This window comes from Sus scrofa, chromosome 10 (genome assembly GCF_054392235.1).
Source record: "Sus scrofa isolate SSC_HxYL_T2T_F1_AM1 chromosome 10, Sscrofa_HxYL_maternal_Yorkshire_Landrace_v2.0, whole genome shotgun sequence".
In the NCBI taxonomy this organism is placed as follows: domain Eukaryota; kingdom Metazoa; phylum Chordata; class Mammalia; order Artiodactyla; family Suidae; genus Sus; species Sus scrofa.
In genome coordinates this window covers 55,442,122-55,469,714 of record NC_139392.1, presented here as the reverse complement: position 1 = coordinate 55,469,714, position 27,593 = coordinate 55,442,122, and the positions used below count along the sequence as shown (strand labels likewise).

Below are 27,593 nucleotides of genomic sequence, written 5' to 3'. Positions count from 1 at the left end.
AGGTTTGCACCTGTTTGTTTCTCTGAATTAAAAAAACATCTTTTTAAATTCAGTTTTTAGCACACCATAGAAAGAGCTGTAACTGCAGAATGAATAAACAAATGAGTGGATGGAATGACAGACAGTGCTTTCAGGATACACTCAGCATTCCCCTGCATGGGAGACAGCCTGGGACCTGGGACCCTTTATGAAAGCCCTTGCTTGTACCTAGGCCAAGGAGCAACAGAATACAAAGAAACTATGAGGGACTAAAAATAATTGCACAGTTGCACAGTTGGGGCAGTTCTGAACAAGATACAGAAAAGGCCAAAACCCAATTGCTACTTAGGAGATACTGGGCGCAAAAGGAGGGGACTGTGCATGACCTCTGAACCCAGCACCACCAAAGGGGTGGACAGACCACCTGATCCACGCCTTTCATCCAACCCACTGATCTCCCCCACCCATACCCTGTTTAAGGGACCAGCTCACCCCCCTGCTGCAGCATGAGTCCCAATAAAGCCTTGCCAGAATTCTTCGTCTGCTAGCAATTTCTGTTGATGAAAGGGTACAAGGACCCCAGTGAGAATCAAATGGGGCCTGCTGCATTGTTGTCGAGACTCAGGAAACCATAGCTTCGAAAGCTAATGTGGGAGTTCCCATTATGGCACAGCAGTAATGAACCCAATGAGCATCCATGAGGACGCAGCCTCAATCCTTGGTCCCGCTCAGTGGGTTAAGCATCTGGGCATTGCTGTGAGCCGTAGTGCAGGGCTCAGACACAGCTTGGATCCTATGTTGCTGTGGCTATGGTGTAGGCCGGCAGTCACAGCTCCGATTTGACCCCTAGCCTGGAACTTCCAAATGCTGTAGGTGCGGCCCTAAAAAGACAAAGGAAAAAAAGAAAGCTAATGGGGAAATCATCAAGTCATAAAAATGCTGCTGGGGACCCACGTTTTCACTGGTCCCTGGCATTTCCACAGTCATCGCTTCCTTTCTTTACACATCCAAAGGCTTAGAAATCTCCAACCAGATGCATTGTAGTGTTCTCCTCATGTCTCATGAAACCCAGGGGGAAAAGATGTAAAAAGAGGGGCAGGTGGTTCAGCATTTTTTTTGGTTAGACCCCGTTTTTTGGTTCTCTCTTTCTCTCAGGCCTGCGCATGTGGGCCAGTGTGAATTTGCATGGTTACCTGCAGACACAGTGCTCTAAACTTGGCCAAGCATTGATGTCACTCACCAAACTCATAAAGTAACCAGGTCAAATTTCTGCTCCAGATGGTGGATTTAGCCTTAGTAATTTATAGTCACACCATGAATGGCAAGTTGGGATGTCAAGCCCTGTAGTCATACTTATATTAGTGGTGTTCCCTGCTGAGGATCTAGTTTATGCTGTCGCATTTCAAACTTGTGTATTCTTTCACCACTAATTATATAACCATTGCAATTTCTGCTTGTCTTCTGCTTTGAAAAAAATAATGATTTTTTTTTTTTTTTTAGGGCTGCAGCTGCGGCACATGGAGGTTCCCAGGCCAGGGGTCGAATCGGAGTTGTAGCCACTGGCCTACCCCACAGCCACAGCAATGCAGGATCTGAGCCATGCCTGCAACCTACACTACAGCTCACAGCAATGCCAGATCCCCAACCCACTGAGCCAGGCCAGGAATCGAACCGGAGTCCCCATGGATGCTAGTCAGATTCGTTAATTGCTGAGCCATAACAGGAACTCCAATATAGTGATTCATAATATAGGTTTTTATATGCATGCTTTGAAATGTGCAGTGGACCATCAAACACAGAAATTGTGAGCTTTATATATTCATTCATTCATTCATTCTTCTGAGTGCCTAGCACAGTGCCCAGCAGGCAGAAGTCAATCAATATGTGTGTGTGTGCGCGTGAGAGAAAGAGAGAGTGACTGAGAGAAAATAATACATAATATCCTTTTTGAAAAATGTGCCAAAGGTGTGTGAAGTTGTTTTATTTTGTTTTGTTGAAGCATAGCTGATTTTACAGTTGTGTTAGTTTCTGGTGTATAGCAAAGTGAGTCAGTTTAATATATATATTCTTTTTCAGATTCATTTACATTATAGTTTATTACAAGTTATTGAATGTTGTTCCCTGTGTTATTACAGTGGGTCCTTGTTTTTCATCTGTTTTATATGTAATAGTTTGTATCTGCTAATCCCAAACTCCTAGTTTATGCCTCCCCCCTTCCTTTTTGATAACCATAAGCTTATTTTCTATGTCTGTGAGTCTGTTTCAGTTTTGTAAATAAGTTCATTTCCAGCATTTGATTACATATATTAATGTGATATTATATGATATTCATCTTTCTCTGACTTCACGTAATATGATAAGTATTAAGTACGTACATCCATGTTGCTGCAAATGGCATTAGTTCATTCTTTTTTATGGCTGAGTAATATTCATGTATATCTCACATCTTCTTTATCCATTCATCTGTCAATGGACATTTAGGTTGCTTTCATGTCCTGGTTATCGTAAACAGTGCTGCTGTGAACACCAGGGTGCATCTTTTTGAATTAGAATTTTGTCTAGCTCTATGCCCAGGAGTGGGATTGCTAAATCAGATGACCACTCTATTTTTAGTTTTTTAAGGAACCTCCATACTGCTCTCCATTGCGGCTGCACTAATTTACATTCCTGCCAACAGTATAGGAGGGAGGGTTCCCTTTTGTGAGAAGTTTTTAATGCCCCAAAACATTAATCCCAAGGCTTAATGCCAGGCACAATTTTAAATGCTTTACCTTATTGGCACGTTTAATCCTCATAATAGTCCCTAGAGGAGCTTTTCATTGTCCATGAACGAACTGGATGCACGTGAAGGTGGAGGGAATTGTCCATGTCAGTGAACGGCAGAGCTAAGGTTTGAACCCAGGCATCCTGTGGTCAGAGATTGTGCCTGTCACCATGATCCTGCCTTGCCTCTCAAGTTGTGATGCTGCCAAAGTTCTTAGGTCCCCGGGAGGAACATGATATAAAGTGCATTTCATTAAAAAAAAAAAAAAAGATAGCCTCTTTGTTCCAAGTCTGTTCCAGGCTCAAGTGAATGTTTGACATTTGGTGTAAGAGTTAGTAAGTGGGATCCATCAAGGTACATACGAGTGTACTGGAGTCTTTTCTCTGCTGATTTCCTATCTCATAGTTCATGTTGCATGTAAAATACCTCTGGAGTTCTTTGCCCTCAAAAGTCCACACAAAGGGCCCATGTTTTAATGACGTCAAGTGATCAATCTTTGTACGGTAGTCTTATCACAAGTGTTACAAAACTATTTTTCCTGTGTTTTGAGTAGCTATCGAGACAGTTCCAGAGCCACAGCTAATTCCCATTTCTATGACGCTTCCTTAGCCTATGGTGGGTGTTCACGTCTAGACAGTCTGACCATAAAACTAAACTGGAAGATAAAGGACTGTGAACCTGGATCATGGATTTGGTTCCCAAAGCACCCCCGTAGTGTTCTTTCTTCTTTGTAATTTTCAATTGTGTTCATTAATTATGAAAGTAATACATAACTGTTGTCACAACTGAACTAATGTGAAGATATGTAAAAAACAGTACTTCCTCAACACACATGCACACGCATGCACACGCACACACACCTATACACACACACAATAGTAACAGCCAAATATTTATTTTTATATTTATCTTTCACATTTTCCCTATCTTAGTGAAAACATATACAAACGTAGATACATATATTGTTAAACACAGTAGTGTGCATTTTAAAAAAATTAACAGACTTCATTTCTAAAATGCAGTTTTAGGTTCACAACAAAATTGATTGGCAGGTGCATAGCGTTGCCATAAATCCCCTGCCTCTGCACAGCATAGATTCCCTACACAGAGTGGTACCATGGTTACAATCGTTACAATCGATGGCTACATCGCAGGCTACATGCAATGCATTTTTTTTTAATGTAACAATATATGATGTTCCCAATATTTGACTATTTTGATCCGTAAGATTGGTAATTTCACACAGTTCAAAATAATAGCAGGTCCATTGATAGAGATTTCAAAATATAGGGGTGTGTGTGTGTATTTTTTTTTTCTTTTTAAGGCTGCACCTGTGGCATATGGAAATTCCCAGGCTAGGGGTAGAACTGGAGCTGCAGCTGCCAGCCTATACCACAGCCACAGCAACACCAGATCTGAGCCGCCTCTGTGACCTATGCTGCAGCTTTCAGTAATGTTGGTTCCTTAACCCACTGAGTGGGACCAAGAGTTGAACCCACATCCTCATGGATACTAGTTGGGTTTGTTTCCACTGAACCACAATGGGAACTCCCTCAAAATAATTTAAAATAAATGCACAGATGCACAAAATTCTATCATGGTTATTTAACCATTTCCTTAGGGACAGTCAGATTGTTTCCAGTTTTGGGGAGCACAAGGCTTCAGTAATCATCCTTCACCATCTCTCTTTTTAAAAGAATAATTGTTCACAGCTCTATTCCATTTTCTCAGAACGTAACTTGGCACATGGAAAGTGTTCTCTAAACATTTGTTGAATGACTAAGCGAGTGAAGGGGCTCTGATGCTGTCTTGCCAGCTGCGTGGATCTTAGGCTGCTCATTTGCTTTGCTAACTTGCCAGTGGGTGGGACCATGGGTTCGGCACAGCCCTTCTTATTCTTTCTGCGTCCTCCTGCCATTCACTTCTACCTGTGGCAGCCAGTCAGTGTTTCTTATCACACTCACAGCTTCTTTTGTATTTCCTTTAAAAAACAGCTTTGTTGAGATAGAGTTCATATATCATACAGTTCACTCTATTTGAAGTAAAGGATTCTGTGGGTTTTCCACATGTCCACAAGTATGTGTAACCATTAGCACACTTTTAGAGCATTTTCATCACCTCAAAAAGAAATTCCATAGGTTTTATCTTTCATCACCCCCAGCCCTCCTTTCCCTCCATCTACCCTCACTCAGTCCTGAGAAACCACTAATCTACTCTCTGGTTTGTCTCTGTAGATGTTCCCATTCTGAACATTTTACATGAATGAAATAATACACTGTATGCCCTTTTGTGATCAACTCCTTCACGTGACACATTTTCAAGGCTCATCTATGCTGAAGTGTGTATGAGTACTTTATTCCTTTCTGGACTGATTAATATTCCATTGTATGGATATACCTCATTTTATTTATCAGGTGATGGATATTTGAGTTGCTTCCACTTTTGGCCGTTAGGAATAATGTTGCTATAAAATTCGTGTACATGTTTTTGTGTGATTGTATGTCTTTTTCTTTGGGGTAGATACCTGGGAGTGAAATTGCAGGGTTATATGGTAACTCTATGTTTAAATTTTAAGGGAACTGCCAGATTGTTTTCTACAACACCATGTTATAGTCTCACCGTCAGTGCATGAGGGTTCCAATTCCTCCACATCTCCTCCAACATTTGTTGTTATCCAATTTTTTGATTCTAACCATCCTTGTAGGTGGAATGTGATATCTAATTATGGTTTAGATTTGCATTTCCCTAAAGACTAATAATGTTCATTGCCTTTTCATGTGCTTATTGGTCATTTGTATATCTTTCCTGGAAAAATGTGAATCCCCCCTCCCCATTTTTTTGCTTTTTAGAGCCCCTCTTGCTATATATAGAAGTTCCCAGGCTAGGGGTCATGTTGGAGCTGCAGCTGCCGGCCTATGCCACAGCCATAGCAACACCCAGAACCGAGCCACATCTGTGACCTAAGCCACAGCTTGTGGCAACGCTGGATCCTTGACCCACTGAGAGAGACCAGGGATCAAACCCACATCTTCATTGGATATTAGTCAGATTCGTTTCCACTGTGCCACAACGGGAACTCCCTGAATTGCCCCTATTTTAATTGTTATTTGTCTTTTCATTATTGAGTTGTCAGTGTTGTTTATATGTTCTGGATACTAGTCTCTAAGTGAATATGTTCATTTTCCTTTTTACTGAATTTCTTCATATGGTATTTTCTCTCTTTCTTCAGCTGGCTCTGCTCTTGAGTAAGGTGCCCACAGGGCAAGCAGGGGAACAGGAGGAAGGACTCCCTGTGTAATGGTGGGAAGTCTGAATGGCTTCAGCTGGCATTCAGGAGCTTGTATGCATCTCTCCTCGCCCAACAGGTCCCATACCAGTAGAGCCAGAACTGGTCTTTTTCAAAAACCATTTTATTACAGAAGGCTGCTTTCTGAGGGTGGATTAATGTCCAAACCTCTTAGCTAATTAGTGTGGAACACAAATCACCCTTATGTAATTAGGCTTGACAATCAAATGAGAAGTCAAAGCAAATGTTTCAACTGGGTGTCTGTCCCTTAGAAGCTTTAAGGCAGCTGGACAGGCTGTTTTGTGTCTTCTCTAGTACAGTGTTGATATAACTTCATGTTATGAGTAATATTTTCTATTTTGCACCATCAATTCCTTCATGGTAAAATCCAAGGATGCTTCATATATTAAGATTCTTTTCTCAAGGTCTAAATGGAGAATTAATCTTGAATGATTGGATTTTATTCTAGAAAGAGGTATTTGTGGATTTCTGTGATGGGAAAAGTCTGTATTAGTTAAAAAGAAGTCAAGACTAATTGGACTGATTAGCGGGGTAACTGTTAAGTTGCAAATGGAGAAAATAATAATCACCACTCCCCCAAACCCCTCCCAGTCTTCCTTTGAAGTCCTCTTAATAGATGGACTTAATAGATGGGTTATATCTAAATTGGTATCTGAAGCTGTTACTCCAAGGACATTCCTTTGGATAGATGCCTAGCATTGGTCCTTTCATGTAACCGTCTTTCATTGCAAGAACATATTGTATAATGGCAATTGGTGAATGAAAAATTTGGTTTGTAATAATCAGCTGTTCGGAAACTGAGATATTCAGTCTGTGACATATGAATTTTTTTTTTTTTTTGTCTTTTTAGGGCTGCACCCTCAGCACATGGAAGTTCCCAGGCTAGGGGTTGAATTGGAGCTGCAGCTGCCAGGCTAAACCACAGCCAGAGCAACACCAGATCTGAGCCAAATCTGCAGCCTACACCACAGCTCACAGCAATGCCGGATCCTTAACCCACTGAGCAAGGCCAGGGATCGAACCTGCATCCTCATGGATAGTGGTCTGGTTCGTTACCGCTGAGCCACAATGGGAACTCTATGAATATTTGTTTTTAATTGATCTCGATTTTAAAATGACCACTCTAAAGAAGACTGGCCCACAAGAGAATCTTTTTAAAAACTGAGATATAATTAAAATATAATATTATGTAAGTTTAAGGTGTACCATGTGATGATACGATACATTTATGTATTGCGATATGATGACCACTGTAAAACATCCATCACATCATTTTCTTTTGTGCTGAGAACAGTTAAGATCTAGTCTCTTAGCAACTTTGAAGTTTGTCAGAAAACATTGCTGTCTGTAGTGACCCTGCTACATATTAGATTTCTAGGACTTATTTATCTACTACTAAATGCTAGTTTGTATCCTTACATAGCATCTCCTCAATTCCCCAACTCCCAGCTCCCCCCCCGCCCCGTAACCACTATTCCCTGTTTTTATGTGTTCTCCTCCTTGAAATTCTACATCTAAGTGAAATCATAGTCTTTGTCTTTCTCTGTCTGCCTTATCTCAGTGTAACACTCACAACAGAGTCTTAATAAGTATCGAAGATCAAAAACACTCCGTGAAGCCGAATTGCCAAATTCAGGCTGGCTGGCTGTATGAGGGTGGCGTTGATTGTGGGAATGAAGGTTTTAGGGGAGTAGAACCCAAAGCCGCAAACAAGGCTCCCCAGGATGGTGATCATGGAAGCGTGCACCTACCTGACTTTTCTGTGCAGCCCTCAGTGCATTGCTCACATCCCCACTGGTATTTTCACTGTGGCTGGGAAAAAGCATAGATGTAGGAGTGAGACAGACCTGGGTCGTACATCCCTCATCAGCTGAATGATGCAGGACCAAGTTACCTGGTATCTGAGACTCTACAGAGATCACAGCCTAACTTATCTCACAGGTTCATTGCACAGAATAAGTGGGAGTATGTGAATAGAGTGCCTCCTCCAGGAACTGGCCCACAGCAGGCATTCTCCACTTGCTACTTTCCTTCTTCTTCCCTCTCTGCCTTCTGCTCCCTTTCCCTCCACCAGACTGTTCCTCTACAATTTAGGCCAATTTAGCACTTGGACTCTTTGGAGAGTCTGCTCGATTCAGGGCCAAGGAGAGCGTGTCTTCATGTCCGTCCTCAGATCTGTGTGCAAAGTAGAGCTCCCTTCCAGTTCTCACTAGCTTTTTGGCAAAATTAATTGCAGTTCCCATCTCCTAACTCCTTTCTTTGCATGTGTCTTTAAGTTATTCTTTTATTAAAAAACGAAGATATAATTAACATATAGTTTCAAGTATACAACATAATGATTTGATATATGAATATATCAAAATATATACATCCCAAGAAGTTTAGTTAACATCCCTCACCACACAGTTGCTTTTTCTTTTTTGTGGTGAGAACTTTTTAATTTTTTTTGGCTGGGCCTGTGACGTGTCTTCTGCAGTGACAATGCTGGATCCTTAGCCTTCTATGCCACAAGGGAACTCCTGTGATGAGTGCTTTTAAGATCTACTTGCTTAGCAACTTTCAGAAGTACAATACAGTGTTATTACCTATAGTCACTTCCCAGTTATTCTGGACCTCAGCTGTGAATTCCATCTGTCTTCTGTTCACCTTGTAGGTGTATCACTTAAGAGGCAAGCTAGGGAGTTCCCGTCGTGGCGCAGTGGTTAACGAATCCGACTAGGAACCATGAGGTTGCGGGTTCGGTCCCTGCCCTTGCTCAGTGGGTTAACGATCCGGTGTTGCCGTGAGCTGTGGTGTAGGTTGCAGATGCAGCTCAGATCCCGCGTTGCTGTGGCTCTGGTGTAGGCCAGTGGCTACAGCTCCGATTCGACCCCTAGCCTGGGAACCTCCATATGCTGCGGGAGTGGCCCAAGAAATAGCAAAGACAAAAAAAAAAAAAAAAAAAAAAAAAGAGGCAAGCTAGGAAAAGACAACCAATCCAGTAAAAAATATTGGCAACTTATAGATGAGTGATTCAACATAGTTAAAAAATTATGAAAAGGTACTCAAACCCACTCTTAATTAAGAGAATACAGATTAAGCTAACAGGGAAAATAACCTACAAGGCTATATTGTATAGCCCAGGGAATATAGCCAATATTTTCTAGTAAGTTTAAATAAAGTATAATTAATCCATAAAAATTGAATCACTGTTGTACACGTGAAACCAATGTAATATTGTAAATCAACTATACTTCAATAAAAACCTTTTTAAAAAAATCACACATACATGCACAAATAAAGTAATGCTGAAATACCACTGGCAAAAATTTAAAAGACTATAATACTTATGCAGGCTAGTAGTGAAGTGAATTAACGCTATGTTTATGGAAATAACCAGGCAACCACCAATGAATTTAGCAATTAAATTAATCTATTAAAATGAAAAAATACACATGGTTTCCAACCTAGCAGTCTACTGCTGTGACTGGTATTCCTTAAAAATTAAAGTATTGGAGTTCCTGTTGTGGCTCAGTGGTTAAAGAATCCTGGCTTTGCTCAGTGGGCTGAGGATCTGGCGTTGCCATGAGCTGTGGTGTAGGTCGCAGACGCGGCTCGGATCCTGCGTTGCTGTGGCTCTGGTATAGGCTGGTGGCTACAGCTCCGATTCAACCCCCAGCCTGGGAACCTCCATATGCCGCAGGTGCGGCCCTAGAAAAGACAAAAAAAAAAGTATCAACATGGAAACTTATATTTACAAGTACATGTGCAGAAAAAGTGTTAGTAAAGGAAAAAGCAAAAACAAACAAACAAATGCAAGCTGGAAACAAAGAGTTGTAGAGGAAAATCTGGTAAAATAATTGGTATCACTTCACCAAGCTATATTTTTAGATATTAAAGACAATGAATTAGAGATATCATGGTTGAGGAAGTATTATAGAGTGGGAAAATAAAGGATGCAGAGAACTCTGTATAAAACAATCCAATTTGTAAAATCAACATGGATCGACAAAATTCCAGGTGTTTATGATGACATAAGCAAAGAAAAATAAAGATAACAGTTTGAGTCTACTAACATGGGATCCTGAAAAACTGTGGGATAGGAAAAATGAGGGCAAGAGAAAAAGAAAATTAAAGACTGCACTAAGCAGATCTCCATCAAATATGATAGTTGTAAAATTAACGTGTGCATGAATGTATGTACAAAGAAGTAGAAATAAAGGTTAGAATTTGAGCAACTGAATTGTAGACACAATTGCTGTAGACTGAAAAAGAAAATATTGAAGTAATGAGAATAGCATTATTTTAGATTGTAAAACAAAGCCATCCAATTCTCAATGAACCCATCAAACGTGTATATATGTGTTTTCTTTTTCCTTTTTTTTTTTTTTTTGGCCTCACCCACAGCATGTGGAAGTTCCCAGGCAAGGAACTGAATTCAAGCTGCAGCAGTGACAACACGGACTTCTTGACCCACTGAGCCATCAGGGAACTCCCCTTGTGTGTGTGTGCTTTTGTATTTACGTGTACTTGCGTAATAGGGAAAAACAAATCTAGTTCTATATTAGATCTGTTTCTTCTACTTTAACCTTTGTACTCTATTTTTTTTTTTACTAAACTTTAGACCTTGTATTCTATCGCTTTTTCTACAAGTTAAGAAAGTTGCTTTTAGCCTGAAATATACAGGATAGCCCATTCTTAAGGCTGTAACCTTTAAGGGTATAATTTTTTCCATTCACATGGAGATAAAAAGTTGCCGGAATACCCTGGTGGTTCAGCAGATTAAGGATCTGGCGTTGTCACTGCTGTAGCCAGGGTTGCTACTGTAGCACGGGTTCAGTCTCTGACCCTGGAACTTTGCATGCAGCTGGTGAGGCCAAAAAAAGAAAAGGAAAAAAAGAAGTTGCAGAACAGAGAATGACATTAGTCTTGTTGGAGGATGATTACAGGAACATCATGACCTGACCTGAGTGGACAGTTGCAAGAACAAAGGATTCCAACACTAAGGAGTCTGCAGCAACCAACCACACCCCCTCCCTTTTTTAGTATAAAAGAAGCCTGAATTCTGACTCAGGTAAGAAGATTCTCTAGAACATTAGTCCATCATCTTCTCAGACTCCCAGCTTTCTTAAGAAAGTCTTTTTCTTTGCCCCAACAACTCATCTCCAGATTTATTGGCTTGTCGTGGGGCAAGCAGAATGAACTTGGACCTAACACTAGTATATGTATATATGCCTACAGAATGTTATGGAAGATGCATATGGGTGTGTTGGATAGCTTTTCTTCATATATCTTATGGACATTTGAAAAAAATATTTTATTATTTTTGTAACTTGAAAAATTATCTAATAAAGAAAAAGGTTATTTCAAGATAATACTTTTTTTTTTTTCAATAAAGAAAAAAAAAAAAAACAAGGCAAGCTAATGTTTATCAAAGGCTGAGCGGCCCTTTACAACTCTGTACTCATGTACTCAAAAATCTGGTTAACTACTTCAGTGGGCATTAACTAAATATTAAGTTATTAGTGAGCTAAAAATGAAAGTGGTATTAAGGAGCTCCCTTTGGGCCAGACCCATCCTAGTTCTTAAGAGTTTTGGCCAGAAGGCTCAGCTGCAATAGCTTGTTCTAACACTGACCTCTTTCACAGAGGGGCTTATCTTCAGAAGCAAGGCCCAGCTGATAAAGTGCCTAGACAGGGTTTGTGGTTTTCTTGCCCAACACACCAGATTTCAAATTGGACTGTCATTGTGGCTTCCACGAAGAGTCTCAGGAGTTCTATAAACTCGAGGTTAAACTCTGGCCAGTACACAGAGACCTGGGAACAACCTTTTCAAATCAATCCTTTAAAAAATACTTTTTGCTTCAGTGGGAAGAAGAGCAGAAGGAGGAGGGGAGGAACCCGCAGCCTTATGGGGCTGTGGATATTTCATCACACCAAGTCATGATGCTGATTAGAGCATTGGACAGAAAGTTAATGATAGATTTTATTTTCCCACGACTTGGGGTTTGTCTGACAAGTCTGTGTTGGAATTCCAGACTCTCTTTTGCATCACCATCTGAAGTCCTGCTGATTGTTAGGAAGAGATGCTTGGGATTCAGAGAAGTGGGCAATGAGTAGCTCCCATTATCCAGACTTTTTGCCAATTGAAAGGAGCAGTGAACTAAAAGGCCTTCTCTACATTCTGCCTCAATGTCCCCCCCCCCCATTTTTCTTCCTCTTCAATTCACTGTCATATCACAAGGCAGTTATAGGTGTTGAATCAAAGTACATAAGTGCAACGGAATTTCATGTCATATGAGTATATCTTTCATTGGAGATTATAAATCTCTTAAGAGCCCCGATCTATAAAGTAGCCTAATCCAAAAAATTCATGGACACACTGGCTAATTACCACAAAGGCACAAGAGCACTGACTGGTGACAATTTCTGATATATTAGGCCACATGTAGCGTTCCCTTTTGATTTGTGATTTTTTTCTAAGCCAAGAATTGTATATAGATATGACAGGAGAGCAGAAATATTTCTGGACATACTGCTTCCCAGTCTTACTTAGAGAACATCTAATCTTTAGAAAGATTATGGATTAATTCAGACAAAGCAGAGCACTAGTTAATTTGGGAAACTCGTGTTCTTTGCATTTATGCTTACTTTTGGACAACCTCTTCTTCTTTTTTTTTCTTTTTAGGCCCATACCCACGGCATATGGAGGTTCCCAGGCTAGGGGTCGAATCGGAGCTGTAGCTGCTGGCCTACACCACAGCCACAGCAACATGGGATGGGAGTCAGGTCAGCAATCTACACCACAGCTCATGGCCATGCCAGATCCTTAACCCCCTGAGCAAGGCCAGGGATCGAACCCGAAACCTTAGGGTTCCTAGTCAGATTCGTTTCTGCTGCACCATGATGGGACCCTGGACAACCTCTTCTGAAGTAACTGCTAGGCTTGCCAAGACAAAAATCACCCATTTACAAAACATAAATAGATGCACAGACTTTGAAAACAAACTTATAGTTACCAAAGGGGAAATGGGGGTTGGAGGAGGGATAAATTAGGAGGTGGGGATTAACATAAACATACTACTGTACATAAAATAGGTAAACCACAAGGACCTACTGTAGAGCACAGGGAACTCTACTCAACATCTTATAATAATCTATAAGGGAAAAGAATCTGAAAAAGAATGGGTATGTGTATGTGTATAACTGAATCACTTGGCTGTACACTGGAAACTAACACAGCATTGTAAATTAACTATACTTCAACTGCAAAAAAAATTACCCAGCTTTTGTGCATTTCCTTCAAAGGATAGGCTGTTCAACCCTCAGTGTATATATTTTTATTCTTTCGTTTCTCTTTTGGAAATTTTGTAATACACTTGTTATAAGGTGCCTCAAATATTATGCCTGATACATAGTAGGCATTCACTATATATTTTTTGAAGGAATGCCATGATCATTAATACATCTAGTCAGTATGGACTAGGTTATGCTGTTGTAACAAAGAACTCTGAAATCTCAGTGGCCTCAGTACAACAAAACGACATTTTTTTTTTTTTTCTCACCACAAGCTCTGATGTGAGTTGGCAGGGGGAGTTCCTCATCTGGTGAGGTGAGGCCCTTCAAATTGTGAGATTATTGTCTCAACAACTGACTTCCAGACTCATCCCAGCAAAGGAAGGAAAAGATGAGAGATTCATTCACTCTTAGGTGCCTTGGAATGAGAATGGCGCATCACCTGCTCTCACATTTCTGTGTCCCAGATGCAATCAGGTGGCCCTGACCCAACAGCAGGGGAGTGTGAGAGATGCAAGAACCTCATGAATATTCAGTGGGTACAATGGATCTCTGCTGACCTTGAATTTTTGGAAACAGTGAGATGTAAATTAATAGCCTGTGCAATATTTCCCATATTTAGTTGTCTAGACTTTATTACCTCTGTATTACAAAGGATTTTGTGGGGAACATTTTCCTGGTAAAACAAGTTTGGGAAATGCTGTGTATTATGTGTAACTCATTGAATTTACAATGTGCAGGTATTTATTAAAGCTCTTGAAGAGTTCCACATGAAATAAACTTATTAAGTTAGAATAGCAAAGGATCCTAGAGAGAAGTAAAGTTATTGTATTTATCTGTTTATTTCTTTGATAATTTTTTTTTGCATCATTTCTTGGGCTGCTCCTGTGGCATATGGAGGTTCCCAGGCTAAGGGTCGAATCAGAGCTGTAGCTGCCAGCCTACGCCAGAGCCACAGCAACTTGGGATCCAAGCCACGTCTGCGACTTACACCACATCTCACGGCAACGCTAGATCCTTAACCCACTGAGCAAGGCCAGGGATCAGACTTGCAACCTCATGGTTCCTAGTCGGATTCATTAACCACTGCGCCACGACGGGAACTCCTGATAAATATTTTTGAATATTATTATTTGCTGGGTGTTCAGATTGACTTTTGGAAGGAATTAAATGAGTAAGGTCTTCTACTTGCTTACAAGCAGATTAGTTCTGGGAGGGGGGTATAAAGCGATTCCATGTGAATGTTCACATTATAATAGTGGATGAATATTTTGCCTGTTCGTCAGTGGGTATCTAAATTTTTATGCCAAAGAAAATGGTCTTGTGATTCATTTGAGCATAACTGGGGTGATATTTCACAGCGTATTCATCATATGGTAGGCAAACAATTTTAATAAATATGTCTTTTTTTGTTTTCGCTTTTTAGGGCTGTACCTGCAGCATATGAAGATTCCCAGGCTAGGTAGGGACTGAATTGGGGCTACAGCTTCTGGCCCATGCCACAGCCATAGCAATGCGGGATCCAAGCTGCATTTGTGGCCTCTGCCAGAGCTCATGGCAACGCCAGATCATTTACCCACTGAGTGAGGCCAGGGATCGAACCCACAACCTCATGGTTGCTAGTCGGATTTGTTTCCACTGTACCACAATGAGAACTCCAATAAATATGTTCTTTTTTAGAGCAGCTTTATGTCTACAGTAAAATTGAGGAGAAAGTATAGTGATTTCCCCTATACCCCTAAGTCAGACAATTTGAAATATCATGATGCCAGTTTATTTTCTGTGTGGTTGACAGTTTTCCTTAATCCACCGTAAAACAATTATGTTATCAAGTTAAATTATCATAAAAGCTAAATTAATAACAAAATGTACTAACATGATTATTACATTTTTAATTAGAAATTAAAGTGTTCTCGCGGTGAAAATATTAAACAAGCCCAACAGAATATATGTAAACGTTAAGACTTTTGCCTTTAGCCTTTAATCTAAATCTTCTAATCTCTTGTCCAGAAGTAACCACTGTTGCCTTCCCTTTTCTGTATTCATATATGTACATATCCACACACACAAGCCCAGCTTTCTGTATCTGATGGTTCCATATCTGAGGTTCAGCATCTGTGGGTTCAACCAACTGTGGATGGAAAGTATTCAGAAAAAAATTCCAGAAGATTCCAAAAAACAAAACACGAACATGCCATACACTGACAACTATGTAAATAGCAATTGCAATGTATTTACAACTATTTACATAGTATTTACATGGCATTAGGTATTATGAGTAATCTCGAGATGATTTAAAGTGTACAGGAGGATGTATAGGTTATGTTCAAATACTATATAAGTACATATATGTATATGTAGAAGGGACTTGAGCATTTGTGGATTTTGATATATAAGGGGGCCCTGGAACCAATCCCCCTTGGATACCAATGGATGACTGTATGCATCTCTTTTTAAAACATAAGTGATAACCTAGGATAAGCACTGTTTTGTATCTATTTAAAAAAAGGAGTTCCCATCCTGGCTCAGTGGTTAAAGAATCCGACTAGTATCCATGAGGATGTGGGTTCGATCCCCAACCTCGCTCAGTGGGTTAAGGATCTGGCGTTGCTGTGAGCTGTGGTGTAAGTTGCAGGTGTGGCTCAGATCCTGCGTGGCTCCAGATCCTGCATGGCTCAGATCCTGCGTGTCTGTGGCTATGGTGTAGGCTGGCAGCTGCAGCTCTGATTCGACCCCTAGCCTGGGAACCTCCATATGCTGTGGGTGCAGCCCTAAAAAGACCAAAAAAAAAAAAAAAATTAAAAACAGATCTAGAATTTCATTCAAACACATACACACACTATTTGGATGTACCATGGTTTAGGTAGCTAGCCTCTTACGGATGATCACTGAAGTCAAAATGGATTTAAATATATATTTTTTTAATGTTACGCTTTTTTTTTTTTTCCTTTTTGTCTTTTTGCCTTTTCTAGGGCCACTTCCCACAGCATGTGGAGGGTCCCAGGCTAGGGGTCTAATCGGAGGTGTAGCCACTGGCCTACGCCAGAGCCATAGCAATGTGGGATCTGAGCCACGTCTTCGACCTACACCACAGCTCACGGCAACACCGGATCCTTAACCCACTGAGCAAGGCCAGGGATCGAACCCGCAACCTCATGGTGCCTAGTCGGATTCATTAACCACTGCGCCACGACGGGAACTCCTGTTTTGTTTTAATTAAAAAAATTTTTTAGGCCCACTCCTGTGGCATATGGAAGTTCCTGGGCTAGGGGTCAAATTGGATCTACAGCTGCAGGCCTGCATCACAGCCACAGCAACACTGGATCTGAGCCAAATACACGTTGCATCTGCAGCTACACTGCAGCTTGTAGCAATACCGAATCCTTAACCCACTGAGTGAGGCCAGGGATTGAACCTGCATTCTCACAGACACCATGTGGACTTCTTAACCCTCTGAACCACAATGGGAATGCCCAGAAAATGTTATATTTTTGAAATTAAAAAACCAAAGTAAACTATTGCATCCTTAAATTGCAGTTCTTGCGAGATATTCTAATACACAAGTGGGTCTTTTAAAAGTACATGTTTTGGCATTTTTAACATATAAGAATATATATCTATGTTCATTCCATACTCTTATGTCTGTATAAGTGTATGTATGTGTTTTATGTGCAACTTAAAAATGGGTTTTAAGAACAATAACTCATTTAGGTGTTAGAATCATTAGGAGATAGTATTCAAGATTTATGTTTTTAAATTCATAGAAATATACACTTGGACATAACATGGGTATAAACTGTTGCATAGAAACCATTATTAATGATAATTCCGTAGCTTTTGTGGAATTTTAAAAAGATGCTAATTTTAAGTTATCATATCTAAAAGTATTAATGCTTTCTGGGTTGTGATGAAAACATGTAGAACTGAGAATATAGAAATTTAGGAAAAAAGGTTAATATGTTTACCTTTGGTTATTCAATATAAACAGGAAAAGGGGCTGGCAAGAGCAATTTTTACTTTTTCTCCCTCATCTAAAAGAGCTGCCAGGAAACAAGGAGGAAGGGCCAGAGATCTTCCATGTGCCACAGCCATAAGCAATCACTCCCATCCTCAAAGTGATTTATGAACATTAATGAAGCTTCCCAACAGCCGTATAAGGTAGAGAGATTATAATTACCCAGTTTTACAAATGGGAGATAAAGACACAAATAGGTTAGGTGCTTTGCCGCAGGCACACTGGGATTCCTCTGATTAGACCGCAGGAGAGCTTGGTTTCACTGGCTCCTTTCACACCCAGCCCGGCGTGGCCTTCCTCTCCTTCCAGGGGAAGGCCCTGGCCCTGCAGACAGCACCACTGTCCTAAGGAAACCATGGCCAGGTCTCCACTAGGACTGAGAGGTAGAGAATTAGGACCACGTGAGGTAATTCAACGACTCCGGGTCACTATTCTCATTACTTGTCTAATTACTTTTCTTGTTTTTGTCTTTTTAGGGCCACACTTGTAGCATATGGAAGTTCCCAGGCTAGGGGTAGAATAGGAACCGCAGCTGCTGGTCTACACACAGCCACAGCAATGCAGGATCCCTAACCCACTGAGTGAGGCCAGGGATAAACCCACATCCTCATGCATACTACTTGGGTTTGTTACCACTGAGCCACATCAGGAACTCCGAGAATGCCTTTCCATATGGCTGTGTACCCAGTGGGCATTTAACAGGAACCTGATGGTAATCGGGGTGGATCACCCAGGGCATAAAGGCAACAGTGTTCCCCCTCAACTGTGTAGATAATTGTCCACTTTGACTCTTCCAAAGACTTGGCAGAATCTAGATTTCAAGTTAAAACAAAGATTATCTCTCATCAACAGGTGGTTAACTCTTTCTCACAATGCTGCTTTAAAGTGTAAGGCAGAGAGTTGAGAAAAATCGCATGGCAGATATAAAATGCTGTGTAGACTGGCAACCTGGAAATGAGTAATTAGGCCTATCTTGCTACTTGTCCTAATCCTACATTCGGATGAACTATTTTTTTTTAATTTTTAAAATTCTTTTTTATTTCAATGATTTTTATTTTTTCCATTATAGTTGATTTACAGTGTTCTGTCAACTTTCTACTCTACAGCAAATTGACCCAGTCACACATACGTGTATACATTCTTTTTCTCACATTATCCTCCATCATGCTCTATCACAAGTGACTAGATATAGTTCCCAGTGCTATACAGCAGGATCTCATTGCTTATCCATTCTAAAGGCAATAGTTTGCATCTATTAACCCCAGATTCCCAATCCATCTCACTCCCTCCCCTTCTTTCCCTTTTTTAAAAATACTACTGGAGGAGTTCCTGTCGTGGCTCAGTGGTTAACGAATCCAACTAGGAACCATGAGGTTGCGGGTTTGATCCCTGCCCTTGCTCAGTGCGTTAAGGATCCAGCAATGCCGTGAGCTGTGGTGTAGGTTGCAGACGTGGTTGCAGATCCTGCGTTGCTGTGGCTCTGGTGTAGGCCGGTGGCTACAGCTCCAATTCAACCCATAGCCTGGGAACCTCCATATGCCGTGGAAGCGGCCCAAGAAATGGCAAAAAGACAAAACAAAACAAAACAAAACAAAACAAAACAAAACAAAAAACTACTGCAATGCTGAAGGTGAACAAAATATGTAAGTAAGGGAAGATGTAAAGAGAAGCTTCGAAATAAATATCATTTGTCCGTTGATTTGCTTATTGGTTAGGCAGAGAGTAAGTTTGGGGAAGGATGACAATCAGAGAGTCAGTAAAACTTTTGGGAACAGCACTTTATTATAACTCAAGAATTGATGATCAACCTCAAACCACTTTCCTGTAATCTATATCCAGAAGGAGAACAAGTGGGCAAGCTAATAGAATACACATGCCACTCATGGAGAAAGCCTGCACGGGCTCTTAAACAATCTAAACATATCTTGGAAAATATACATAGGCATACGCACACACACACATACCTGAGGTATACATTTCTCATCTATAAGCATGTGTAAGAAATAAATACATAAAGCATACATTTACGCCATTATGCGCTTTATATATGTCTGTATTTTAGTTATTTGTGCCACTATCTTACCTCCTAATGGGAGGGTGAGCTCCTTGAAACTGTGGGACCGTGATCTTTTCATCTCTTTCAGCCTACCCAAGACTTAGCAGTTTTTTGCTTTTCATTTGTCAAATAATATCCAAATATGTGTGAATTAAAGATGTAGTCTCAGCTCTCAAGAAACTTAAAGCTCTGAAACACCATCCGGGTTGGCTTGATCTTTCAGAGCCTGCTATCCAGGAAATACATCTAACAGTGTCTCTTTGAAAGGGCTATCTATCTAAAAGACCCTGATAGAATTACTTCTGTTTTGGAGATAGGGCCCCAAGAGAAAGGCCAAAGTTTGTAACTTAAATGTCTTCGTCACTGTCACATTGTATTTGCCTTACAATAATCACCTATGAATTAACTATTGTTGAGAAAAATTAGGAGCAGAAGAGGATAAAATACTAAAGTGATTCTTTCTTTATCTCATCTGTGTTGTGAGGGAGTTTAGAATTTCAGTACATTTCAACGGACTCTGCTTTTTCTCTCTTTCCCTGAACTCCTAACCCAGTGAGTAACCTTCGGTGTTTATCCAAATTTTCATTTTCTCTTAAAGCATTCTGCTTAAGCCTGCAGATGTTGAAACTGCATTTCCAAAAGGCACACAACCCCAGCTTTTTAAAAATTAAAAAATGCAAACCAAACCACAATGTCAAAAAATTCATTCCTCTTGTATTTGTTTATATAGATACCTCGGAAAGTTCCTCTAAGAATAAATTCCATGGACATTTATTCATCTTTTGCATTCTGATTTCAGTGAAAAAAATCTTGCTGCTTTTTCTCTCTGGTTGCACTGCCCCCAGCATTTGGTTGCCTTTCCTCTCTGGCAGCTAGAGCTTCTTTGGGTTATGGCCCCTGGTTGGTTGCTGGCTGCAGTGCCCGTTCTTGATTGATTATTTTGCCTTCTACCCTTGGTCCTGCATGTTCTTTCGGGCAGCCCAGGCCGGTTCTGCTCCAGTGGGGCTCATCCACCTGTGGGTAGATCAGTTCCATCTGTCCTCCGTCCTCTTTGAACAGTGGCTCACTTCAGAGCCATAAATGCCTAGGTCCATGAGCTAATCCAGTCTCCTTGGTTGATAGAATCCATGACAGGATCACAAGCCACAGGGTCATAAACATCATTTGGGTGCTAATAAATTTCAAGCTTTGAAAGGAGGTGTTTATGTCTAGCAAGAGATACTGTTTGCAGAAGGAACTTTCTTGGGGCGTCTGTAATTTGTTTGGTAGCTGTGACACTTCAGAGGCCTGGCAGGAGAATTTCTTTCAGGTCTCAGGTAAAGGGAGGTGAGTGCCGCGTAGTAGCAAGATCTGTGACTCTCTCCCATCCCAGCCTGCTCCTCCCCTGACTCCTCGTTCTTGGTGCAATTATTTTCACTATGCATCTTTTGTGGCTGCCTCTTTCCATCTGTAAAGGAATAGCAGTGCCGGTTTTTATCTTCTGGAAAAAAGGGCATTCATTTTTACTACATTCTTCAGTCCCCGCTTTCCCCCCTCTCCACTTTGGTCTTGCAACTTGCATCCTTTCTGACTTGTGTGATAGAATTTTGGAACTTAGATCTTACTTTTTGAGGTCTTGGATTACAGAATAAAATATTTAGAATTTTGTTCTTTGGGTGTCTTTAAACATAGGACACATTCCTATTTCAGTGGGTCTGTATGGTGTGGTCCTGTATCTTCCACTGGTTGTTCACCCAGGATAATACAATCCTGATCAGCATTGATGAATGAGCTTTAACTCATTCAGGAGTCTTCAGCTACACTGGCGCTGTAAAGGAAAGAGAAGGCATGGATTTACAATCTTGCTGGAAAGGAAAGAGTAGGAAAATGAAAAAAGAAGTAAGGAGTTCCCGTCGTGGCGCAGTGATTAATGAATCTGACTAGGAACCTCGAGGTTGTGGGTTCGATCCCTGGACTTGCTCAGTGGGTCAAGGATCTGGCGTTGCTGTGGCTATGGTGTAGGCTGGCAGCTACCGCTCCGATTTGACCGCTAGCCTCGGAACCTCCATATGCTGGGGGTGCAGCCCTAAAAAGACAAAAAATAACTAACTAAATAAATAGATAAATAAATAAAAATGTTTTGCTGAAACCTTTCAGGGAGTTGGGGCTTTAGGAGGCATGAACAACCTCTTCTCCTTGCATGGCCCTGCAATAAATCTTTCTCTGCACCAAACCAATGTTTTGATTTGTTCAGCCTCACTGTGTGTGGGGCACATGAACTTGAGTTCAGTAACACAAGGATGGGCCTATACTAACCAAAGGCAGTGTAGTGCTTTCATGGCTCCTGGAGATGGTGGTATGATTTGGTTAGTAGGGGGAGTTAGCGGGTGCTTTCCTGGATCGTCTCCTCTGCTGACCTTTTCCCTCTGGTGGAACTGCCCTTCCTCCAGAGGCCTCTGTTAGGGAAGTCTTCCATTTTGGAAGGGCTGCTAGGTTAATCCGTGAATGCAAAATTAGCTCTTTAGAGGGTCATGGCTGTCATGTCTGGCCAGAAAATGGAAAGCAAGTCTGTGTCAATCCTCAGTGGGGATTTCACCAAAGGGTGTGGTGGATTTAGTTCTTTATTTTTATTTTTTAAATTAAAAAAAAATTTTTTTTTTCCTTTTTAGGGCTGCACCCGTGGCATATGGAGATTCCCAGGCTAGGGGTCGAATCGGAGCTACAGCTGCCAGCCTACACCACAGCCACAGCAATGCTAGATCTGAGCTGCATCTGCGACCTACAGCTCAGCTCATGGCAACGCCAGATCCTTAACCCACTAAGCAAGGCCAGGGATCAAACCCGCAACCTCATGGTTCCTAGTCAGATTTGTTTCTGCTGTGCCACGACAGGAACTCCTATTTTTATTTATTTTTTAAGTCTTATTGAAGTATAGTTTATTTACAAGTTTGTGATAATTTCTGCTGTACAACAAAGTGATTCCACCACACACACACACACACACACACACACACACACACACATCCATTCTTTTTCAGTCTTAATTTTTATTGTATTGTATTGTATTTGTCTTTTTGTCTTTTGGTCTTTCTAGAGCCACACCCATGGCATATGGAGGTTCCCAGGCTAGGGGTCCAATCAGAGCTATAGCCGCCGGCCTACACCACAGCAACAAAGGATCCAAGCCGCGTCTGTGACCTACACCACAGCTCATGGCAACACCAGACGCTTAACCCACTGAGCTAGCCAGGGATTGAACCCATGTCCTCATGGATGCTAGTCAGGTTCTTTAACCACTGAGCCACAATAGGAACTCCAGTGTCTTCATTTTTAAAGGTAAGTTGGCTGGGAGTTCCCATTGTGGCCCAGCAGAAATGAATCTGACTAGTATCCATGAGGATGCAGTTTCAATCCCTGGCCTCACTCAGTGGGTTAAAGATCTGGTATTGCTGTGAGCTGTGGTGTAGTTCTCAGAAGCGGCTTGGATCTGGCGTAGCTGTGGCTGTGGTGTAGGCTGGCAGCTACAGCTCCGATTTGACCCCTAGCCTGGGAACCTCCACATGCTGCAGGTGCGGCCTTAAAAAGACCAAAAAAAAAAAAAAAAAAAAAAAGTGGTGGCTGTGTAGCTGCCATCAGCAGCAAGTTCCCTCCCAGGGAGAAGTACTGGGTAAACTCCACTCCTGCCTTCAACGCCTTCCCTAACCCCCAAATCACCCTGCCCCCCACCCTTTATGAAATATGTACCTGACACGATGATGGACGGATGCATCTCTGTGTAGGTCCTGTGGATAATGAGTCTGCAGCTGATTAAATCACAGGTTTCCCATATCATTCTCAGGAGTTCTGTGGCACAGTTCCTTGAGCTGACAGCAGTACAATAGCACCTTTTGAACTGTTCCTGGTTTCATGCCAGAAAACTTATCTTTTCACGGTTTCGCATCCACCTCCCTACTCCTAGGGCAAGTAGAGAAAGGAAGGAGTATGTTTTGAAAGAAATTCCAAGCGTCTATTGTGTGTTTTCCCACTTTGTAGTTCGTTTTGTCATTGACTAAAAAGCATTGTGGAAAAGCGCAGAAGAGCAAATTGTTTTAGAATGTTTACTCAAAGCCCATGTTCATCCTGTTTTAACATCTCCATTGAATATCTGCTATAGGCCAGGCAGTCTTCTAGGGGCTGGAGATAGCAGGTTGGCAAACATTGTTTTGTCACTAGCATTTTTGTGTGTGTGTGATTTTAGTGATCTAAATTGCATAAAATGATTATGCAGTAGGTGAGCTAATGTCTGTGTTTGTTTTTTTTTTTGTTTGTTTGTTTTTTTGGTTTTTGTCTTTTTGCCTTTTCTAGGGCTGCTCCCACGGCATATGGAAGTTCCCAGGCTAGGGGTCCTACTGGACCTGCAGCTGTCAGCCTACACCACAGCCACAGCAACACCCAGATCTGAGCCACATCTGTGACCTAAGCCACAGCTTGTGGGAATGCTGGATCCTTAACCTACTGAGAGAGGCCAGGGATCGAACCACATCTAGTGGACACTGTCAGGTTCTTAACCCACTGAGCCAAAATGGAAACTCCTGCATACATTCTAATAATCTCAAATTCTTTTCGGAATGAGATAGTGGATTCATAAATAAATAAAATCGGAAATAATTCTACCTAAGACAAATTGCAGGCCAGGTATATTTTTGTTCAAAGTTTTCTGGAGATTGTAAGAGCTTATCTAGACAGTTTTCATGTTCTTCAAGTCCCCAAGTGAAGATTCAGAAAGTCAAGATGGACCATAGATATATCTAGTTTATTTTTTAGAATGCTCTTCATTTACTCTTGGAGGGGGTTGTGTATATAGAATAAGAGTAATTCCCCTCCCATCTTATACTGTGAAAGTAATAGAAGCTCATGTTAAAAGATTTCACACAGGGGGTTCCCATTGTGGCACATCGGAAATGAATCTCACTAGGAATCATGAGGTTGCAGGTTCGATCCGTGGCCTTGCTCAGTGGGTTAAGGATCCAGCGTTGCCATGAGATGTGGTGTAGTTCGCAGATGTGGCTTGGATCTGGCGTTGTGGTGGCTCTGGCGTAGGCCAGCAGCAACAGCTCCGATTCGACCCCTAGCCTGGGAACCTCCATACACAGTGGGTGCGGCCCTAAAAAAAAAAGGAAAAAAAAAAAAATTTTTTTTTTCGCGTGGCATGTAAGTTGGAATCAAGTACTAAGTTAAAAGTCTTTTTTTCCTCCCTACTTCTCTAAATTTCACTCCCCTTTGTGTAGCATTATAGACTTTTCTATGTATGTATACTTTTCTATATATGTTGTGTATTTCTATGTATGTATGTATACGCTGATGTTACCTGAATAAATTATTTCAAAAGTAGGCTTTTGTTTATTGACAAAACATGGCAGTATAAATAACTCTCTTTTATTCCTATTATAGTGTTTTATTTTTCCATTGTATGAATACTTCACACATTATTTGACTGTTCTTCTAATACTGGGCGCTTAGCACTTGCTCCTCTTTTACACAAGCAAATGCTGTTGCCAAAAAATGTCCTTGTGCATGTAATTGTTACATACCTCCAGGAAAAGTACATTTCTGGAGACATAATTTCTCTTACGTGCATTAAAATATTTGTAGCGATTGTCAAATGGTGCTTTGAAATGGTATTCTCCAAAAAATGTTACTCTTATTCCCTCCTCCCAGACAAGACTCAATATCATCAAAATTTTTTCCCTTGTATGTGAAAAATGACATTTTTTTGGTCTGTCTTTTTTCCTTACTTTTCTTCCCCCAAGAGTTTATTTTTGGTAAAAAAAAAAAAAAAATCGGAAAAGCTGATTTTTCTACAAGGGAAATCTGCTTCTAAATGATAATTTGAAAATCTTTGCATGTATTATATGTATATACACAAAAATAATGAAGAAGTGTGAATAACAGATTAGGTACTGAAAATTATGAAGGCTTGCCTAAATCAAGAAGCAGCATACAGGGAGCTCCCATCCTGGCTCAGGGGAAATGAATCCAACTAGTAACCATGAGGAGGCAGGTTCAATCCCTGGCCTCACTCAGTGGGTTAAGGATCCAGTGTTGCTGTGGCTGGGGTGTAGGCCAGCAGCTGCTGCTCTGATTCAACCCCTAGCCTGGGAATGTCCACATGCCTTGGGTGCAGCCCTAAAAAATGGCAAAAAAAAAAAAAAATCATTGTTGATCATCTACTGTTTTTCTATTGCTGTATATAGATATACATATATATCCTTCTGTACTGATTTCCTTTTTTGTAATTGAATTTATCAATATTTCTTTCATAGTTTTTTCATCAGGCTTTGGTACCCTCAACACAATTGTCAGCATATTTAGTTATGCTTTTCTATTATGTTTTATGGTTTAATTTTTTTAAGCTTGTCTTTGACCCATTTAGAATTACTTGATTCAAGAAGTGATGTATGAATTGAATGTTGTTTATTTTTTCTGCCTAACCAATATTAAATTTTACTCACTGATTTGAAAAGACACCTTCATCTTTTTTTTCTGGGCTCTTTAGTTTACTCCATCAGTCTGCTTCTGTATCATTGGCTCTAGTACTAGAAAGGTTACTTTTTTTTTTTTCTTTAAGTTTTAGAATATATTTGACGACGTGTGGGTTGTTTGAGTCCAGTTCTTTGCCTGTTCTCATGGGACTTAGGGGAACCTGATAGTGTGGGGAGTGGGCTGAAATGACTCACTTGGGCTCAGTGTACCTCTCAACACAACCACTGGGGCAACCAGTTAATATTCCACAGCAGTCATGTATTTATTTTACACTTGGCAAAGAGCTTTCGCATTAATCCTAACAATGACCTTGTAAGGCAGAGGTTGCTACTCCTATTTTGTTTGTTTGTTTTGATTTTTCTTTTTAGGGCTGCACCTGTGGCGTGTGGAAATTCCCAGGCTAGGGGTCGAATCAGAGCGGCTGCTGCCACGGCAGTGTCAGATCTGAGCCTCATCTGAGACCTGTGCAGCAGCTTGTGGCAACGCCGGATCCTTACCCCACTGAGCAAGGCCAGGGATCAAGCCTGCATCCTCATGGATACTAGTTGGGTTCATTAACTCACTGAGCCATGATGGGAACTGCTTTACGACTCCTATTTTGGATGTTGACTTTCCTGGAGGTGCTGGGATTCAGCCAGCACCCTGCAGCCCCCATATGGCACAGCCGGGACTCCTGCCCCAGCTTCTCAGGGTGCTTCGCCCAAACCACAGCTGCCCTGTTTCCAGCACTGATTCTGTATCTTCTGCTCTAGGTGAGCCCTGCCATGAAGGCGTTCCTTCTGCTGGCCTTTGAGCAGGTGATGGCTCAATGGGATCTGAGACTTTATCTGTGGCTCCTTTCAGTGAAATCCTCAAACTAGGAGTTCCCACTGTGGCTCAGAGGGTTACGAATGTGATGAGTATCCATGAGGATGCAGGTTCCATCCCTGGCCTCACTCAGTGGATTAAGGATCTGGCATTGCTGTGAGCTGTGGTGTAGGTCCCAGATATAGCTCGGATCCTGCATTGCTGTGGCTGTGGCGTAGGCTGGCAGCTGCAGCACTGATTCGATCCCTAACCAAGGAACTTCCATACACTGCGGATGCAGCCCTAAAAGGAAAAAAAAAATTCTCAAACATCCTTTGGAAACCCACTCCGAGTAGCTAGCACAGAGAGCCTGCTGCCGTGGTCTGTGTCTGCAGCTCCTCCAGCAAGAGGCTGACACGAGGTTGAAAGGCCATTGATGATTGTTTTCCACTCTTATTTTTTTTTTTCCAGGAAGAAAAATTTTCTATAACCTCTAAATTCTTTGGGCAGATAGTTATCAGCAGCCTCTGTGGTGGCAAAAGTGCTGTTCAGCCGAGAGAACGTTGGTTTGGCAGATACACACCCTGCGTAATTAAAGGATTAGCATCGTTTCTCCTGAAGTTAAATTAGGAGTGGACTTTTGTGCTAACTTGTTTATGGTAAAATTATGTGTTGTCATTTTGCAGGGAAATAACTCTCAAGCTGTGAGATAGTGTCAGTTTTGATATTTTAGCCTCAGAGGCCAGTGGGAAGTGACATTTACACAATGTGACCAGTGGCACATACCTGAATTGTCTCCAGCTTGTCAAATCCACACATTTCCCCTTTCTTGAGCAAAGGTGAATACTTCCCTCCCCCACTCTCATTTGCTTTTCTGTGGAGGGAAACTTTTATCTTACACTGTATTGTCT

The 27,593-nt window shown here is 41.2% G+C and overlaps 2 long non-coding RNA genes across 12 annotated transcripts in view; one reads left to right on the top strand and one right to left on the bottom strand.

Annotated features, from left to right (window-relative positions):
• The window catches only part of LOC146399436 (uncharacterized), a 244,054-nt gene that overhangs the window by 90,657 nt on the left and 125,804 nt on the right, over window positions 1-27,593 (top strand). For 2 of the 11 annotated variants that reach the window (XR_014817732.1, XR_014817730.1), the window contains exon 7: window positions 54-2,351. The exons of 5 other annotated variants lie outside the window; for them this stretch is intronic. This is a non-coding gene — a long non-coding RNA (uncharacterized LOC146399436). Of the gene's footprint in view, window positions 1-53; window positions 2,352-5,972; window positions 6,109-15,334; window positions 18,945-27,593 lie in introns of those variants that run through there. 4 more of the 11 variants (XR_014817722.1, XR_014817720.1, XR_014817725.1 and 1 more) reach the window with 3 other exon arrangements.
• LOC146399437 (uncharacterized) lies at window positions 19,103-23,253 on the bottom strand. Its single transcript, XR_014817736.1, has 2 exons — window positions 23,119-23,253; window positions 19,103-21,202 (listed from the first exon to the last, which is right to left on the bottom strand). It is a non-coding gene; the product is annotated as an uncharacterized LOC146399437 (long non-coding RNA).